This window comes from Felis catus, chromosome A1, assembly GCF_018350175.1.
Source record: "Felis catus isolate Fca126 chromosome A1, F.catus_Fca126_mat1.0, whole genome shotgun sequence".
Lineage (NCBI taxonomy): Eukaryota > Metazoa > Chordata > Mammalia > Carnivora > Felidae > Felis > Felis catus.
The window spans coordinates 84,689,610-84,708,279 of NC_058368.1; the positions used below are offsets into that span (position 1 = coordinate 84,689,610).

General features: G+C 37.5%; 1 protein-coding gene across 14 annotated transcripts in view; it reads left to right on the forward strand.

The window, feature by feature from the left end:
* LOC101085852 (olfactory receptor 2T8-like) overlaps positions 1-18,670 on the forward strand; it is a 216,305-nt gene that overhangs the window by 19,919 nt on the left and 177,716 nt on the right. The window contains exon 3 of one of the 14 annotated variants that reach the window (XR_006597147.1): positions 10,561-11,659. The exons of the other annotated variants lie outside the window; for them this stretch is intronic. The gene's annotated coding sequence lies outside the window, so the exon portion shown is untranslated. Of the gene's footprint in view, positions 1-10,560; positions 11,660-18,670 lie in introns of those variants that run through there. 14 annotated transcript variants of the gene reach the window in all.

An 18,670-nucleotide genomic window follows, 5' to 3' on the forward strand; every position in this document is an offset into this window, starting at 1 on the left:
AGCAGGAGACAGGAAATAATAAAGATTAGAGCAGAAATTAATGCTATCAAAACCCCCAAAACAGTGGAAGAGATCAATGAAACCAGAAGATGGTTCTTTGAAAGAATTATCAAAATTGATAAACAACCACTAGCCAGTTTGATCAAAAAGAAAAAAAGGAAAGGACCCAAATAAAATCAAGAATGAAGGAAGACAGATCACAACCAACACAGCAGAAATAAAAACAAGAGAATATTATGAGCAATTACATGCCAATAAAATGGGCATTCTGGAAGAAATGGACAAATTCCTAGAAAGAAATACACTACCAAAACTGAAACAGGAAAAAATAGAAATTTGAACAGACCAATAACCAATAATGAAATCGAATGAGTAATCAAAAATCTGCCAAAAAACAAGAGTCCAGGGCCAGATGGCCTCCAGAGGAATTGTACCAAACATTTAAGGAAGAGTTAACACATATTCTCTTGAAACTGTTCCAAAAAAATAGAAATGGAAGGAAAACATCCAAACTCTTTCTATGAAGCCAGCATTACCTTGATTCCAAAACCAGAGACCTCACTAATAACAAGAACTATAGACCAATTTCCCTGATGAACATGGATGCAAAAATCCTGAAGATATTAGTCAACCAGATCCAATAATACATTAAAAAAATATTCACCACAACCAAGTGGGATTTATACCTGGGATGCAGGCCTGGTTCAATATCCACAAAACAATTAACGTGATTCATCACATCAATAAAAGAAAGGAAAAGAACCTTATGATCCTCTCAATAGATGCAGAGAAAGCATTTGACAAAATACAGCATCCTTTCTTGATAAAAAACCTCAAGAAAGTAGGGATAGAAGGAGCATACCTCGAGATCATAAAAGCCATATATGAGCGATCCAACACTAATATCATCCTCAATGGGGAAAAACTGAGAGCTTCCCCCCTAAGGTCAGGAACAAGATGGGATGGCCACTCTTGCCACTGTTATTCAACATAGTATTGGAAGTCATAGCCTCTGCTATCAGACAACACAAAGAAATAAAAGGCATCCAAATCAGCCAAGAGGAGGTCAAATTTTCACTCTTCGCAGATTACATGATAGTCTAAATGGAAAACCCAAAAGATTCCAGCAAAAAACTTCTAGGACTGATTCATGAATTCAGCAAAGTTGCAGGATATAAGATCATTGCACAGAAACCGGTTGCATTCCCATACACCAACAATGAGGTGACAGAAAGAGAAATCAAGAAATTGATCCCATTTACAGTTGCACTAAAAACCATAAAGTACCTAGGAATAAATCTAACCAAAGAGGTGAAAAATCTATACACTGAAAACTATAGAAAGATTATGAAAGAATTTGAAGAAGACACAAAGAAATGGAAAAAGATTTCATGCTCCTGGATAGGAAGAACAAATATTGTTAAAATGTCAGTACTACCCAAAGCACTCTACATATTCAATGCAATCCCTATCAAAATAACACCAGCATTCTTCACAGAGCTAGAACAAAGAATCCTAAAATTTGTATGGAACGAGAAAAGACCCCAAATAGCCAAAGCAATCTTGAAAAAGAAAACCAAAACAGGAGGCATCACAAGCCCAGACTTTAGCCTCTACTACAAAGCTGTAATCATCAAGACAGCATGGTACTGGCACAAGAACAGACAGATCAATGGAACAGAATAGAGAACCCAGAAATGGACCCACAAACGTATGGGTAGCTAATCTTTGACAAAGCAGGAAAGAATATCCAATGGAATAAAGACAGTCTCTTCAGCAAGTGGTGCTGAGAAAAATGGACAACGACATGCAGAAGAATGAACCTGGACTGCCTTCTTACACCATACACAAAAATAAACTCAAAGTGGAAGAAAGTCCTCAATCTGAGATAGGAAGCCATCAAAATCCTCGAGGAGAAAGCAGGCAAAAACCTCTTTGATCTTGCCCGCAGCAGTTTCTTACTCAACATGTCTCTGGAAGCAAGGGAAACAAAAACAAAAATGAACTACTGGGACCTCATCAAACTAAAAATCTTCTGCATAGTGAAGGAAACAATCAGCAAAACTAAAAGGCAACCGACAGAATGGGAGAAGATATTTGCAAGTGACATATCAGATAAAGGGTTAGTATCCAAAATCTACAAAGAACTTATCAAACTAACCAAAAAACAAAGAATCCAGTGAAGAAATGGGCAAAAGACATGAATAGACACTTCTCCAAAGAAGACATCCAGATGGCCAACTGACACATGAAAAAATGCTCAACATCACTCATCATCAGGGAAATACAAATCAAAACTACAATGAGATACCACCTTACACCGGTCAGAATGGCTCACATTAACCACCCAGGCAACAACAGATGTTGGTGAGGATGAGGAGAAAGAGGATGTATTTTGCATTGTTGGTGGGAATGTAAGCTGGTACAGCCACTCTGGAAAACAGTATGGAGGTTTCTCAAAAAAACTGAAAATAGAATTACCCTACGACCCTGCAATTGTACTGCTAGGCATTTATCCACAGGATACAGGTGTGCTATTTCAAAGCTATTAACATGCTCCCCCATGTTAATAGCAGCACTATCAACAATAGCCAAAGTATGGAAAGAGCCCAAATGTCCATCAATGGATGAATGGATAAAGAAGATGTGGTATATATATATATATATATATATATATATATACACACACACAATGGAGTATTACTTGGCAATCGAAAAGAATGAAATCTTGCCATTTGCAACTACATGGTTGGAACTGGAGGGTATTATGCTAAGTGAAATTAGTCAGTCAGAGAAAGACAAAAATCACATGACTTCACTCATATGAGGATTTTAAGAGACAAAACAGATGAATATAAGGGAAGGGAAACAAAAATAATATAAAAACAGGGAGGGGGACAAAACAGAAGAGACTCATAAATATGGAGAACAAACTGAGGGTTTCCTGAAGGGTTGTGGGAGGGGCTATGGGCTAAATGGGTAAGGGGCATTAAGGAATCTACTCCTGAAATCATTGTTTCACTATATACTCACTAATTTGGATGTAAATTTTAAAAAATAAAAAATAAATAAAGTTAAAATTAAAAAAAAAGTACACCAGTGGTAGTTATACTTGTTTCCTAAAACAGAAAACCCTGTGAAAGTAGTATTCATTGTCTCCCCAAAATCTCATTCTTCTATATTATTATTCCTTATTTATCCATCTCAACTGAGTATATACATACATGAAATACTCCAAACTAAATTTATATTTCTATATAGATAAACACACATTATCTGAATACATTCAAGAGGGAATATTATATATGAATAAATCTATAAAAAGTAAAAAGAGTAAAGAAACATTCTTACACACACAAAAGTCCAAACTCATATGGATTTCTTCTTAATTTATGAAAGATTAAAAAAATATATGCCAATCCTTTGTAAACCTTTCAAAAACAGAGAATGAACTGGGAAATTGACCAATCATTTGCCAATTCATTTTATGAGACCTGCCAGTATGAGACCCAGAAAAGAGAGTCAGATAAAACCATCATGAGTAATTACAGATCATTATCTCTCATAAATGTAGACACATGAATTATTTTTTAAAAAACGTGCAAATTGCAGCATATGAAAACAATTATATACAGTGAGTGATGGATCACAGAATTCTACTCCTGAAACCAGTATTGCATTATAAGTTAACTAATAAAATTGAAATTACAAATAATTACATACAATGAACACGTATTATCTCTCAAAGACAAATGTTTAACATTTCCAAATCAATCAATGTGATGCACCATACTGATAGATTATAGAACTAAAACTAATACTTTCAATAAATATTGAAAGCACTTCAGGTTTCTGGGTGGCTCAGTCAAGCGTCCGACTTCAGCCCAGGTCATGATCCCACGCTTCATGAGTTCGAGCCTCATGTCGGACTCTATGCTGAGAGCTCAGAGCCTGGAGCCTGCTTAAGATTCTGTGTCTCCCTCTCTCTTTGTCCCACCTCTACTTGCACTCTGACTCTGTATCCCAAAAATAAATATTAAAAAAATTAAAAAAAATATTAAAAGCATTTGAAACTAAGACCCAATCATTATAGAACCCTCAGAGGGAGCTAAGATGGTACACCCTAAGCTGGTCTCATCACTCTAACAGAACTAGATAATCATGAAACCATTCTGAATACCCATAAATTTTACCTGAGGACTGACAGAGCAGACAGCACAAGTAGAGAGAGAGAGATGATACCACATCAAGTAATGTAGGAAGTGCAGAGATGTGGCTTGGGGGAGAACCAGATTACAGATTCTGCAGAGGGGAGGGAGCCCTGGTAATATAGAAAGGAGAGAGGCAGAGAGAAAGAGGAACACAGGATAATGCACAAGGACAACACTTCCTCAAAACCATTGGCTGGGAAAACTGGAGGGACTGATTTTCACCAGTTTTGGAAACCAGTGTGGCTCAGACTGGATTTTTAAAGGTTAGTGTGTTTGCCTGGGATAGACCTCTGAGGACTCTGTCCTACTCCTGGTGAAAAGACAGGCAAGCATCCTAAGGGCACAGGTATTATTTGAGGAACACCTAAGGCTCACAGGGAAGACATTGTTCACTCTTGGAGCATATCTGTGAGAAGTGGCATTTGCATAGATGTCTCTCCAGGGACAAAAGAATACTCAGCAGATATTTCCCTACCATGCTGCTCAGCATAGATGCAGAACCACCTACTGAGAGGAGCTCAGTGCAGCACTTGCTGTCTACTCTGTTTGCTGCAAGTCACATGCCCCTGAGCTCTGGCCTGTCTGCGATTATTGATAAAACTTGCATCACATAAATGCCCTCCTTAATACCTACCACCTATGTTACCCAATCCCTACTTCCCTTCCAATAAACATCAGTTTGTCATCTATAGTTAAGAGTTTGTTTTTTCCTTTGTCTCTCTTTCCCCAATCCCCATGTTCTTTTCTTTATTAAATTCCACATATGATTGAAAGCATGCAATATTTGTCTTACTCTGACTCATTTCATTTAGCATCGTAGTCTCTAGCTCCATCCATGTCATTGCAAATGAAAAAAAATTGCATTCTTTTCTTATTCTCAGTAATATTCCATTGTATATATGAGCAACTTCTTTATCATTTCAACAGTTGATGGACACTTGGGCTCTCCATAATTTAGCTACATATTTTTTGTTGTTGTTGGTATTGATGCTATAAACATCAGGGTGCATGTATCCCTTCAAATTAGTATTTTTATACTCTTTGGGTAGTTTCTAGTGAAATTGCTGGGTCATTCCATTTTTAATTTTTGAGTAAACTATATACTATTTTCCAGAGTGACTGCACCAGTTTGCACTGCCGTCAACAATGTAATTGAGATCCTTGCCAAAGTCCTTATGATATAGATTTTAGCCATTTTGAAAGGTATGAGGTCATACCTCATTGTAGTTTTAATTTGTATTTCCTTGATTATAAGTGATGTTGAGCATCTTTCATGTGTCTGTTGGAAATTTGGATGTCTTCTTTGGAAAATTGTCTATTCGTGTCTTCTGCCCATGTTCTAATTGGATTGTTCAGTTTTCAGGTGCTGAGTTTTTGTTTTAGTTTGTTTTTAGTTTATTTATTTTGAGATAGTCAGAGACAATGCAAGCAGGGGAGTTGCAGGGACAGATGAAGAGACAGAAAATACCAAACAGAGCCAGATGCAGGATTTGAATTCACAAAACTCTGAGATCATGACCTGACCCAAAACCAAGAGTCATGTTCAACTAACTAAGCTGCCCAGGTGCCCCTCAGGGATTGAGTTTAATAAATTTTTTAAAAAATATATTTTGGATAAGAACCAATTATCAGACATATCATTTGCAAATATCTTCTCCATCCTGAAGGTTGCCATTTACATATGCTTATTGTTTCCTTCCCTGTGCAGAAGATTTTATCTTGATGAGGTCCCAATAGATTATCATTGTTTTTGTTTCTCTTGCCTCTGGAGACTTGTCTAGTATGAAGTTGCTACAGCCAATGTTAAAGACGTTACTGCCTGTGTTCCCTTCAAGGATATTAATGGTTTCCTGTCATAGACTCTAAGTCTAAAGTTCTCTTTTGGCCAGCAAAAAAGTGGGACACAGGATGAGAAGCAAGAGATGGCTATGTCTGGGAAAAGACAAGAGCCCTGAGTAAGGGTCCTTGCCCCATATTTACTAATATCAGAAGGCTTACAAACATGATGGGCGCACACAAAGAGACAAAGAAAATGGGCACATTAACTTGGGGATGTGAGAGAAAAGCGGGATTTTGAAGATATACGGTGTTTAGAGTATGGGTCAATATAAAACAAAATCCTGGTGCTAGGCAGATGGGCCAATGGTTGTTAATGTCAGACAGGAGGTGCCATGTCTGTTTATCTTAGGTATCCTAGGGGATAAGGCAGTAGGGGTAATAACCTCAGGGTTAACAAGGCACCTTTTCTTTTGTTAACCAGTTCCACTCTGGGATGCTTCACCTGCAGTGCAACGGTCTGTAGCTCAATTTACCTGTTTACCTAACTTGGTCCTTTCCTCCTGTGACAGCAGCTTTTTGCTATAGCACTAAATTGGGGGATGCTTCCACCCAGAACGTCTAATCTTGCTTACCTCATATACCTTTGTATTGGGTGCCTTTCCGCCCCTCTGGGGCCTTTGCCCCCTCTCTATTCTGGGGGCTCTGCACTCCCTCTCTATTTTGGGGTGCCTTTGCACCTCCTTATTCTTGGTGCCTTTGCACTTCCCTATTCTGTGGTACCAGTCTTGTTTACCCAAACTCGGGTATAAGCATCCTATGACTATGTATTTCTTTATGCCTTGTGAACCCATGGGTGTAAACTCAGGGAATTTCTAAGCTTATTCCCCCACAGTTTCCTATCCCACATTTAGGTCTATCATCCATTTTGAATTGAACAGATAAAATATGGTGTATTAATAAAATAGAAAATACTAGGTAATAAAAAAAAATAATGTAGAACAGAACCAGCAGGCTCCCATCAATCTCCATCTCTAAGCTTACCAAAATCCTGGGGCCACGACATCCTGTTGCCCTGACCAAGTAGAGGAAGGTTTTGTGCCCAGAGACCCAGTCATAATACTTTTTGCAGAAAGTACAATTCAAGTCACTAGGATCTGTGAAGCTTCAAATGTGGCTGCAAAACCTGGTCTCTTTGGTAATGAGAAAGGTAGGGAGTCCATTGGCACCATCCTCACTCTTTCCTCAGAAAAAGAATAGAGGAATTTAGGAATCCCCTCTCATCAATGCAAGTTTTACCTCTGTACACAGGATACATCAGGGATGTCAGGAGTGCCCTGAATAGTACATGGAATGTTCTAAAAACTAGTAGGAGACATGAGATGTAACTCTGAAACATTATGATTGAGAAGATTTATCCTATCTTCCTTGCCTTTGTTAAAATTAAATTTAATGAGGGAAACTGTAGATTAGTGCTTGAATGTAAGAAGCTGAAAGTATCTCTAAGAAAGGCCATCTCTCTTTCAGTTTCAAAGAAGTAGAAGGCTTACAATTCAGAACCAAGGCTTGAAAGGAATTATTATAAAAAGTCTACTTTATATGAAACTCTGAGTTCCAATCTTCATACACAATACTGCCATATAACTACTGTAAATTTCAGCTCTGATTCACCCACTTTCCTGCTCAAACGTTTCTTCCAAACTCTTCATCTTCTACAAAAGCAACATGTAGGAGATATACGGCAAGGGACACACACATTCTGGTTCCCACCTGGACTCTCCTTTCTTGTGAAAACTCCTCAGACTTCCTGTATGTGTCCCTTACCCTCTGCCCTTCCTCATCTTGCTCCTCTTCTGGGATCCTTCTGTTTCCCCATAACCATACCCACCTATTTTTCGGTCCATTACCATTGGCAACTATCTAACCCCCTACGCCTGACTCCTCATCTCACTTTCTTTACCTTACCATGTCTCCTTTCCCTGAACACACTTCTATGTTGGTTGCTATAAAACAGAGCTGTTAAAAGCATCCAACTAAAATGTGTTTCCTACAGGGCAGGTTGACTTATTGCTTACACGACAGGTAATTTTAATTGTCCTAAGCATATTGTCTTGCACTTAATCCAGGCTCTATAATGCTCTATTAATAAAAGTATGAATATCCAGAATGTCCTGGTCTGACTTCCCTACAGTTTGACTACTTTACCAAGCACTAAGCCAGGGTTCTGCATTACCAAAGCTGAAAATACTTATGGTTGACAGTGAGGCTGGTTTTTCATACACATGGGGTAACCAACTCATCAAAGAATCACTCGCACTGGCAGGGATCCCTGTTCCAACTAGTAATAAATGGTTCTGTGCCAACTTCTTGAAATAATTGATTAATCATTCCAGACTATTTTCAGAAATAGAGTGAGTAGAAAGCCCTTTTATCGTTATTTGGTCCTGGGTTTTATTAAGAAGGTGAAATGTTGTGACAAATGTTTAGACTAATTTTACCTAGAAATCAAACAAATAAATAAAAGTACAGGTAACTAAGAGAATGGGGGAATACAAAATAAATTATAGGTAATATCCAGAAATTATTACCAGTCAATGATAACTCTGTTATGACACATAATGTCCTACTGGCTTGGCCCTACTACTTCAGAAACACACTTTTCCCCACCCACGTGCTGTCTGGGTTCTAATTTCTGAAACATGCATGACTTTGGAAGTCCTCATTATTTTTATATTTGTGTATATAGGGAATGATGTCCAAGAGGTTGATGTAAGAAGAACTTGCACTAACCACCTCCACAGACACACCAAATATAAACCTATTTATAGAACAATTATCCCTGAAGAACTGAGTGGTACTGAAGAACTACACAACAAATAGAGACAGCACACAGAGAAGGCACACAGAGAAGGGCAAGAGAGATAAAGACTCCAGACATAAGGAAATTCTCACCCCAAAATCATAAGATGCAGTAGGGAGGGATAGTACTGAGGTACCCTGAAGAGCTTCCTCTGACATGGGACACGGAATAAAACAATAAAAGCTGCATTTTATTTGGTAACTGGAATATAAAGGAACCAGTCCTATATTACTAGTAAATGGTCACAGTATAAATGACAGCTAGAATAAAAAGGAACCATCTCAAGAACCCTTCCAACAGCATGGGAGCAGTTAGAACTCTTTCTAATTTGAAAGGTCTGAGTAACCTTTAATGAGTTCCACAGTTTACATTCCCATCAACCTTGATAGTGTGAACAGAAGCAGCGTTCAGTTTACCCAGATTCCCTGCTGCCTCACTGAGCTCCAGGCCCCTATCCCACACCAGTCCTAATCATTCCACCGAGGTTACCCCAACACAGTGCACACCAAAATACTCCTGATTAGTATTCACCATGTCTCCGGCTGTTTCACCAAGGTGACACAAGTACAAAACACACCTTATCACTCCTAGCCTATACCACTTTAATTCCCAGTGTCTTCCCAGAGTGCCCTTTGAGCAGAGTGGCTGAGGTCACCCAGTCCCCACCTGCCTCTGCTTCAGGCAACCCACCAGTGGTACTACTGCACAAGGAGCCCCAGGACCTGTTGGCTTGTATACACTATATTTAATTCTGTCCTGCTATGCCCAGCTTTCTGTGGAGAGTCCAGCCTGCCCCTGCCTACTCCTAGTTCATCTCCAGCTAATACAGCAGGGAATCCCCAGCAGAGAGTTCAGTGGGATGCACAGCCAACATGAACCACATATCAAGTGAGCCAGCCAAAGACAACAATCACACACAGCCTACAAATAGGATGTCCATATATAAGACCATTCCTTCAAGTTGAGAGGAAATACCTGTTCTTCCAGAGAGTGAAGCAAAAATAGGAGACATAAAGATGCTCCAAATGAAGGAAAAGACAAAAACCCAGGAAAAGAGCTAAATGAAACAGTAATAAGCAATCCACCTGATAAATAGTTCAAAGTAATGGACATAATGGACTGAAGAGAAGAGTGAATGAACTCTTCAACACTCTTCAATTTGTATCTTCAAAAGAGATACAAATTACATTTTAAAAGAATCAATAATTTTTTAATACTACAATAACTTAAATGAATAATACCCTAGAGCAAATCAATATTAGATTAGGGGATGCAAAAGAGCAAATCAGAAATCTAGAGACAGCTAATGGAAAACACCCAAGCTGAATAGCCAAAAAAGAAAAAAAGAGAAAATATTTTTAAATGAGGATAGGTTAAGGAATCTTTTGTTCAACATCAAGTAAATAAAAATTTGCACTATAGGGTCCAAGAAGGAGAACATACAGAATGAGGCAGAAAACTCACTTGAAAAAAATAATGGCTGGAAACTACCCCAGCCTGGAAGGGAAATACATGTCTAGGTTCAGTAAGGTCAGAGAGTTTCAAACAAGATGAGCACAAGGAAGTTCACAATATGTCACATAATAAAGTAAATATCAAATATTAACGATAAAAAGTAATTTTGATAGTAGTAAGAGAAAAGCAATTAGTTACCTACAAGGGAAACCCCACAAAAATATCAACTGTTTTTCTTTTTCTTTTCTTTTTTTCCAGCATAAGTTTTGCAGGCCAAAGGGAGTGTCAAGATATATTCAAAATGCTGAAGGGAAAAAAAAAACAAATAAACAAAAAACATAAAACAAAAGATGGCAACCAAAACCAATTTACCTGGCAAGCTTATCATTCAGAATTGAAAGGGAGATCAAGAGTTTCCAGACAAACAAAAGATAAAGGAGATAATTACAATTAAACTGGACTTACAAGAATTTTAACCCTTGTGGGGGAGACGGTGATTCTGGAAAATTACTCAGTGCCATTAGGAGGTTCAAGGCCAGGGCTGAAATCCCAGCTGACACCTTGGGCATTGACTTTTCCAAAAATATCTTGGGAGAGCATATCACAAAACAAATACCATTTATTGTTCTTTAACCCAAAATTCTTTCCAGAATTTGCATCCACTGAGGCAGGGATAGTGAGCCTCCCCATAGTAAGTGTGGTTCTTCTTTGGGGCTTGTTTCCTTTTTGATTATTTGACCCTTTATTTCATTTAAAATAAAAACACTGAGGCTTGTGTAGAGGTCCCAATTTTCTTCCCGTGCAGTGGGTCAATGGCCCTGATGGGTCCTGCTCTTGCACTGCTTCCTGTGGGTGCCAGTGTGCCCTGGGAGACTTATCCTTGGGCAGTCACCAGTTACCCAAAATTTAGGTTAGGCATGTGTCCCAGACAATGGATTCCAGGCAGCGGTCTCCAGCCAGAATCCAAGATATCCCCAGTGGGGAAGGTGACATAAGTTCTTAGGGAAAAAGGCTATGAACAGATCTTGAAGGCTGAGATAGTTTCATCCCCTTTCTCCCATTTTTATGCTTCTCCTTCCATGTGCTTCCCAAACACTCCTTCCTCCAGTGGCACTGCTGCTAATTAAACTCATGAAATGACTTTAAAATTGACTTCATTTTATTTGTTTACTTTGTTTAAACGTGTTGCTTCTTTTTTCTTTTTTGAATTTTGTATTAAATTCTGCTTAGTTAACAAATAGTGTAATATTGGTTTCATGGGTAGAATTTAGTGATTCATCATTTACAAATAACACCCAGTGTTCAACAAAGCAACTGCTCTCCTTAATACCCATCACGCATTTAACCCATTCACGCATCCACCTCCCCTCCAACAACCTTCAGTTTGCATCCTTCTCTTCTCTTTTTTCCCTTACCCTATGTTCATCTGTTTTATTTCTTAAATGCCACATATTAGTGAAATAAAATGACATTTATCTTTCTGTTTGACTTATTTTGCTTAGCATAATCCATTCTAGTTCTGTCCACATTGTTGCAAATGGCAAGATTTCATTCTTTTTGATCACCAAGTAATATTCTATTGAAAAGAAAACCCACCTCTTCTTTCTTTATTTATTCATCAATCAGTGGACATTTGGGCTGTTTCCATATTTTGACTATTGTTGATAATGCTACTGTAAACAACAGGGTGCACATTTCCCTTGGAATCATTTTTCTATCCTTTGGGTAAATACCTGATAATGCAATTGTTAGTTCACATGGTAGTTCTACTTTTAACTTATGAGGAATCTTCATACTGTTTTCCAGAATGACTGCACCAACAACAATGCAAGAGGTTTTTCCTTTCTCCACATCCTCATGGACGCATCTTATTTCCTATGTTGTCAAGTTTAGCCATTTTGACAGGTGTGAGGTGGTAGCTCATTGTGGTCTTGATTTATATATCCCTGATGATGAGTGATGTTCATCATCATTTCATGTGTCTGCTAAACATCTGGAATTCTTTGGAAAAATGTTTATTCATGTCTTCTGTGCATTTCTTTTTTTAATGTTTATTTATTTTTGAGAGAGAGCATGAGCAGAAGAGGAGCATAGAGAGAAAGACAGAGGATCCCAAGAAGGCTCTGCAATGATAACAGTTTGATGCAGGGCTTGAGCTCACAAACTGAGAGATCATGACCTGAGCTGAAGTCAGGCACTTAACTGAATGAGACACCCAGGTGCCCCTCTTCTGCCCATTTCTTAATTGGATTATTTGTTTTGTTTTTTTTTTTTTATTTTTTTTCAATGTTTATTTATTTTTGGGACAGAGAGAGACAGAGAATGAACGGGGGAGGGGCAGAGAGAGAGGGAGACACAGAATCAGAAACAGGCTCCAGGCTCTGAGCCATCAGCCCAGAGCCTGACGCGGGGCTCGAACTCACGGACCGTGAGATCGTGACCTGGCTGAAGTCGGACGCTTAACCAACTGCGCCACCCAGGCGCCCCAAATTGGATTATTTGTTTTAGGGAGTGTTGAGTTTGATAATTTTTAAAATAAATTTGGATAGTAACCTTTTATTAGATATGTCATTTGTAAATATTTTCTCCCATCTCAGAGGCTTTTAGTTTTGCTGATTATTTCCTGTCATAGACTCTGGGTCTGGAGTTCTCTCTTGTCCATCAAGAGAGTAAGACACAGGATTAAAAATGCAAGAGAGGTTAATGTCCGGGAGAAGACAAGACCCCAAATAAGGGTCTTTGATCTGTTTTTATTAAGATCAGAAGGCTTATAAGCATGATAGACATGCACAAAGAGACAATGAAACTGTGAACATTAACTTATGGATGTGGGGGAAAGGGGATTTTGAAGATATGCAGTGATAGGGGTTTGGTTCAATAGAAAACAAAATCCTGGCGCCAGGCAGATGGTTGTTTACAGAAGACATGAGTCCCTACCTCTGTTTACCTGTCTCTTTCACTATGCAGAAATTTTTTATCTAGCCCCACTAGTTTTTCTTTTATTTCCCTTGCCTCCTGAGACATGTCTTTTGAAAAGTTGCTATTGATAAGGTCAAAGAGGTTACTGTCTGTGTTCTCCTCTAGGGTTTTGATGCTTTCCTTTCTCACATTTAGTTATTTCATCTATTTTGAATTTATTTTTGTTTATGGTGTAAGAATACAGTCCTGTATCATTCTTCAGCATGTTGCTGTCCAGTTTTCTCAACACATTTTTTTTTTTTTTGATGAGACTGTCTATCTTTCCATTGGATATTCTTTCCTGCTTTGTTGATGATGAGTTGACCATAGAGTTGTGAGTCAACTTCTGGGTTTTCTGGTCTGTTTTTCTGCCAGTACCATGCTGTCTTGATGATTACAGCTTTGTAACACAGGTTGAAGTCTGGTATTGTGATGGCTATAGCATCTTTTTTCTTTTCTTTTCTTTTCTTTTCTTTTTAAATAATGTTTATTTGTCTTGAGAGAGAGGGACAGCATGAGTGGGGGGAGAGCATAGAGAGGGAGAGAGAGAATCCCCACAGGCTTCAAGTCACCAGCATAGAGGCGGATGTGGGGCTCAAACTCATAAAATCATGAAATCATGACCTGAGCTGAGACAGAGTCAGACGTTTAACTGATGGAGACACGTAGGCTCTCCAAATTGTTTTCCTTTTCAAGATTTATTTGGCTACTCATGGGCTCTTGTTCCCCACAAATTACAATTCTTTTCAACACTGCTTTGGCTATTCTTGGTGTTTTGTTGTTACATACAAATTTTAGGATCTTTGTTCTAGCTCTTTGAAATACGCTGGTGATATTTTGATAGAGTCTGCAGTAAATGTGTAGAATGCTTTTGGTAGGATAATCGTTTTAACGACATTTGTTCTTCCAACCCATTAGCCTGGAATATTTTTAAATTTCTTTCTGTCACCTGCAGTTTCCTAAGTATTCTGTAATTTTCAGAATGCAGATATTTTACCTTTTTGGTTAGGTTTATTCCTACATATCTTATGGTTTTTGGTGCAAGTGTAAAAGAGATTCCTTTATTTCTGCGTCTTCATTGTTGGTGTGTAGAAATGGAAAATATTTTTATATATTGGCTTTATATCTTCAGACTTTGCTGAAATCATGTATCAGTTCTAGTGATTTTTTTGTTGTTGTGGTGGTGGTGGTGGTGGTAGTGTACTGAGTTTTTAACACAGAATATCATGTTGTGTGGGAATAGTGAAATTTTGACTTATTCCTTGCTGATTTGAATGTCTTTTATTTGTGTGTGTGTGTGGGGGGGGATAGACTCCACTTCTATAAGTGGGTTAGGAAAAAGCTTAGGGTGAAAAGATGCCACCACAGGGTGAAAGCACCCAGGATTAGCCAGCGAGATATTATAATGGAATCACGAGTAAATTGTTATATCACGTGCAGGAAAATACTTTCCATCTGGTGCCATTGAACCTTGATCACAAACTACACTTGCCCCCCCAACCCCAAACACCTTGCTTCTTACTCACACAAGTTAGTGATTACTGTCGGATTGTTTCTTCATGTTCACCACGTGTGTAACCTCTTATTTTCTTCATATTCACCACTTGTGTAAGATCTTGAGTGCTCCATAAATACAGGGACAAAAGCCCCGTTAAGGGTTCTTGTCTCTTCCCAGACATTTGCCTCCCTCATATTCAGTTCTGTGTCCATTCTCTTGCTGACAAGAGAGAAATCCAGAATCATAGTCTGCAAAATATTTGTTTTGTGATTGGTGAGCTAGGACTTCCAGCACTATGTTAAATAGTAATGGTTAGAGTGGACATCCCTGCCTTGTTCCTGACTGTAGAGTAAAGGCTCTGTTTTTTTCCCTTTGAAAATGATATTAACAGTGGATCTTTCATATGTAACTTTTCATCTATACTTACTTTGTTGTTGTTGTTGTTGTTGTTTTTTAATCAAGAATGGATGCTGTATATTGTCAAATGCTTTTTCTGCATTTATTGACAGGATCATATTGTACTTGTTCTTTCTTCTATTAATGTGGTGTATCAGTTTGATTGGTATGAGAGTAGTGAACCAGCCTGGAAGCCCTATAATAAATCCCACTTGGTCATGGTGAATAATTCTTTTAATGTACTGTTGGACTCAGGTGGAATTCTTGCATCATCATTGGAATTTTTGCATATGCATCAGGGATATTTGCCTGTAATTCTCCTTTTTAGTGGGGGTCTTTGTCTGGGTTTAGAATCAAGGTAATGCTGACCATATAGAATGAGTTTGAAAGTTTTCCTTCCATTTCAATTTTTGTGAACTATCGGTTCACAAATCTCTTTAAATTTTTGGTAGAATTCCCCTGGGAACCCATCTGGCACTGTAGTTTTGTTTCTTGGGAGATGTTTGATTGCTGATTCACTTTGATTGCTTGTTATCTGTCTGTTCAAATCTATCTGTTCCTGTTTTAATTTTGGCAGTATGTATGTTTTCAGAAATTTGTCCATTTCTTCTAGATGGACTAATTTGTTGACATAATTTTTCATAATATTCTCTTATACTTGTTTGTGTGTCTGTGATGTTGGCTGTGATCTCCCCTGCTTCCAAAGAAGATGTGATTTTATTTCTTTGGTTCATTTCTCTTCTCTTTCTAATAAGTCTGGGAGAGGGTTAATAAATTTTTTGTTATTTTTTTAATATTTATTTATTTATTTATTTATTAATTATTTTTTTAACGTTTTATTTATTTTAGAGACAGAGACAGAGCATGAACGGGGGAGGGGCAGAGAGAGGGGGAGACACAGAATCTGAAGCAGACTCCAGGTTCTGAGCTGTCACTACAGAGCCTAATGAGGGTCATGAACTCACAAACTCTGAGATCATGACCTGAGCCGAATTCAGATACTTAACTAACTGAGCCGCCCAGGTCCCCCATTTAAAAAAAATTATATATATATATATATATATATATATATATATATATATATATATAATATATATTTCAAAGTACTAGCTCATTTTGTTTTGCTTTGTTTTTAGTTTATATATCACTTAGTTCTGCTCTAATCTTTATTATTTGTTTTCTTCTGATGGCTTTAGACATTATTTTCTTTTCCTTTTCTAGCTCCTTTAGGTGTAAAATTAGGTTGTGCATTTGGTACATTTCTTGCTTCTTGAGATTGGCCTGAATTACAATTCTTCCCTCTTAGGCCTGCCTTTGCTTAATACCAAAGGATTTGGACTGTCATGTTTCCATTTTCATTGCCTTCCGTGTATTTTTTTTTAAATTTCTTCTTTAATTTCCTTGTAAACCCATTCATTCTTTGGTAGGATGTTCTTTAACCTCCATGGATATGAGTGCTTTCCAAAATTTTTCTTGTGGTTGACTTCAAATTTTATATGCATGGAATGATCATTCTGTATTTGTTGAGGTCTAATTTGTGACACAGCATGTGGTTTATTCTGGAGAATGTTCCATGTTCACTTAAAAATAATGTGCATTTTTTTTTTGTTTTAAGATGAATGTTCTGAATATATTTGTTTTGTCCATCTAGTCCAATGTGTCATTCAAACACCATTGTCCCCTTGTTGATTTTCTGCTTAGATATTCTGTCAATTGTTGTAAAGGTGGTGTTAAAGTACCCTCCTATTTCTGTATTTCTAATCAATTAGTTTATTTATGTTATTTTTAATTGATTTATACATTTGTATGTTTTCAAGTTGAGAGCATAAATATTTACAATTGTTAGATCTTCTTGGTGGATAGACCAACTGATCATGATATAGTGCACTTCTACCTCTCTTCTTATATTCTTTGTTTTAAAAGGTAGTGTGCCTGATATAAGTATGGATATTCCAATAACCCATTAGCATGAAAGATAGTTCTCAACCCCTCACTTTCACTCTGCCAATGTCTTTAGGTCTAAAATGATTCTCATGTAGACAGTGTATAGATGGGTCTTGTTTTTATCCATTCTGCTTCCTGTGTCTTTTATTGGATCATTTAGTCCATTTGCATTCAAAGTGATTACTAAAGGATATGAATTTGGTGCCTTTGTTTTACCTGTAAAATGGTGGGTTTTTGTGATATTCTGTTTCTTTCTAGTCTTTTTTGCTTCCATTCTCTGCCACCACCTCCCACCCCCGGCCCACTATATGAACAGTCAGAAACACCTTTAGTTTTTGTTTGTCTGGGAAACTCTTTATGTCTCCTTCTATTTTGAATGATAGTTTTGCTGGATAGATTATTCTTGGCTTCATATTTTTCGCATTCAGCACGTTGAATACAAAATGGAATTTCTTCTGGCTTGTCAAGTTTCTGTGGAGAAATCTGAAGATGCTGATCTGTGTTCCCTTGTAGGATAAAGACATTTTTTTCCCTTTGCTGCTTTCAGGATTCTTTCATTGTCTATTTATTTTGTAAATTTTACTATGATATGCCTTGGCGATGCCCAGCTTTTGTTGAATAGTAGTGCTCTGTGCTTCTAGGATTTCTATGTCTTTTTCTTTCCCCACATTAGTATATTTTCACCTATATTGTGTTCACCATAAACCTTCTGCCACTTTTTCTCTGTCTTCCTTTTCTGGAAATGCTATGATAAGAATGTTATTCCATTTTAATAAGTCTCTGAGAACCCTAATTCTACCTTTATAATCTCTTACCTTTGTATCCCTCTTTGTTTCATCTTCATTATTTTCCATTTTATCTTCTATATTACCAATTTATTTCACTGCTTTGTCCATCTTAACTGTCATGGCATCCATTGAGGTTTGCATATCAGTTATTGCATTTTTATTTCAGCCTGACTAGATTTTAGTTCTTTTATCTCTGCTGTAAGGGATTCTCTGGTATCTTCTATTCATTTTTCAAACCCAGCTAGGATCCTTATAATTTTTTTTTAATTCCAGTTTAAACATCTTACTTTTATCTGTATTGATTACATCGCTGTCTGTCATACCTTTCTTTCTTTCTTTCTTTCTTTCTTTCTTTCTTTCTTCCTTTCTTCCTTTCTTCCTTTCCTGTTTATTTGCTTTTAAGGAAAAGTGAGACAGTGTGTGAGTGGGGTATGGGAACAGAGAGGGAGACACAGAATCTGAAGCAGGTTTCAGGTTCTGAGCTGTCAGCACAAAGCCCAAGGTGGGGCTAGAACTCACAAATAATGAGATCATGACTTGAAAAGAAATTGGACGCTAAACTGACTGAGCCACCCAAGTGCCCCTTCCTCTTCTTTCTTTTGATGTGAATTCCTCAGTCATTTCATTTTGGAAAAAAAAATTTAGTTGAAAAAAATCAAATAAAGGAAGCTAGATCCTGGGTGTGTTTTGATCTGGTTGATAATAAATGGTTAAAAAAAAAAGAAAATAAATAAAATTAAATAAGACAAATAAAATATTGGTAAATTTAAAAATTTATCTTTCT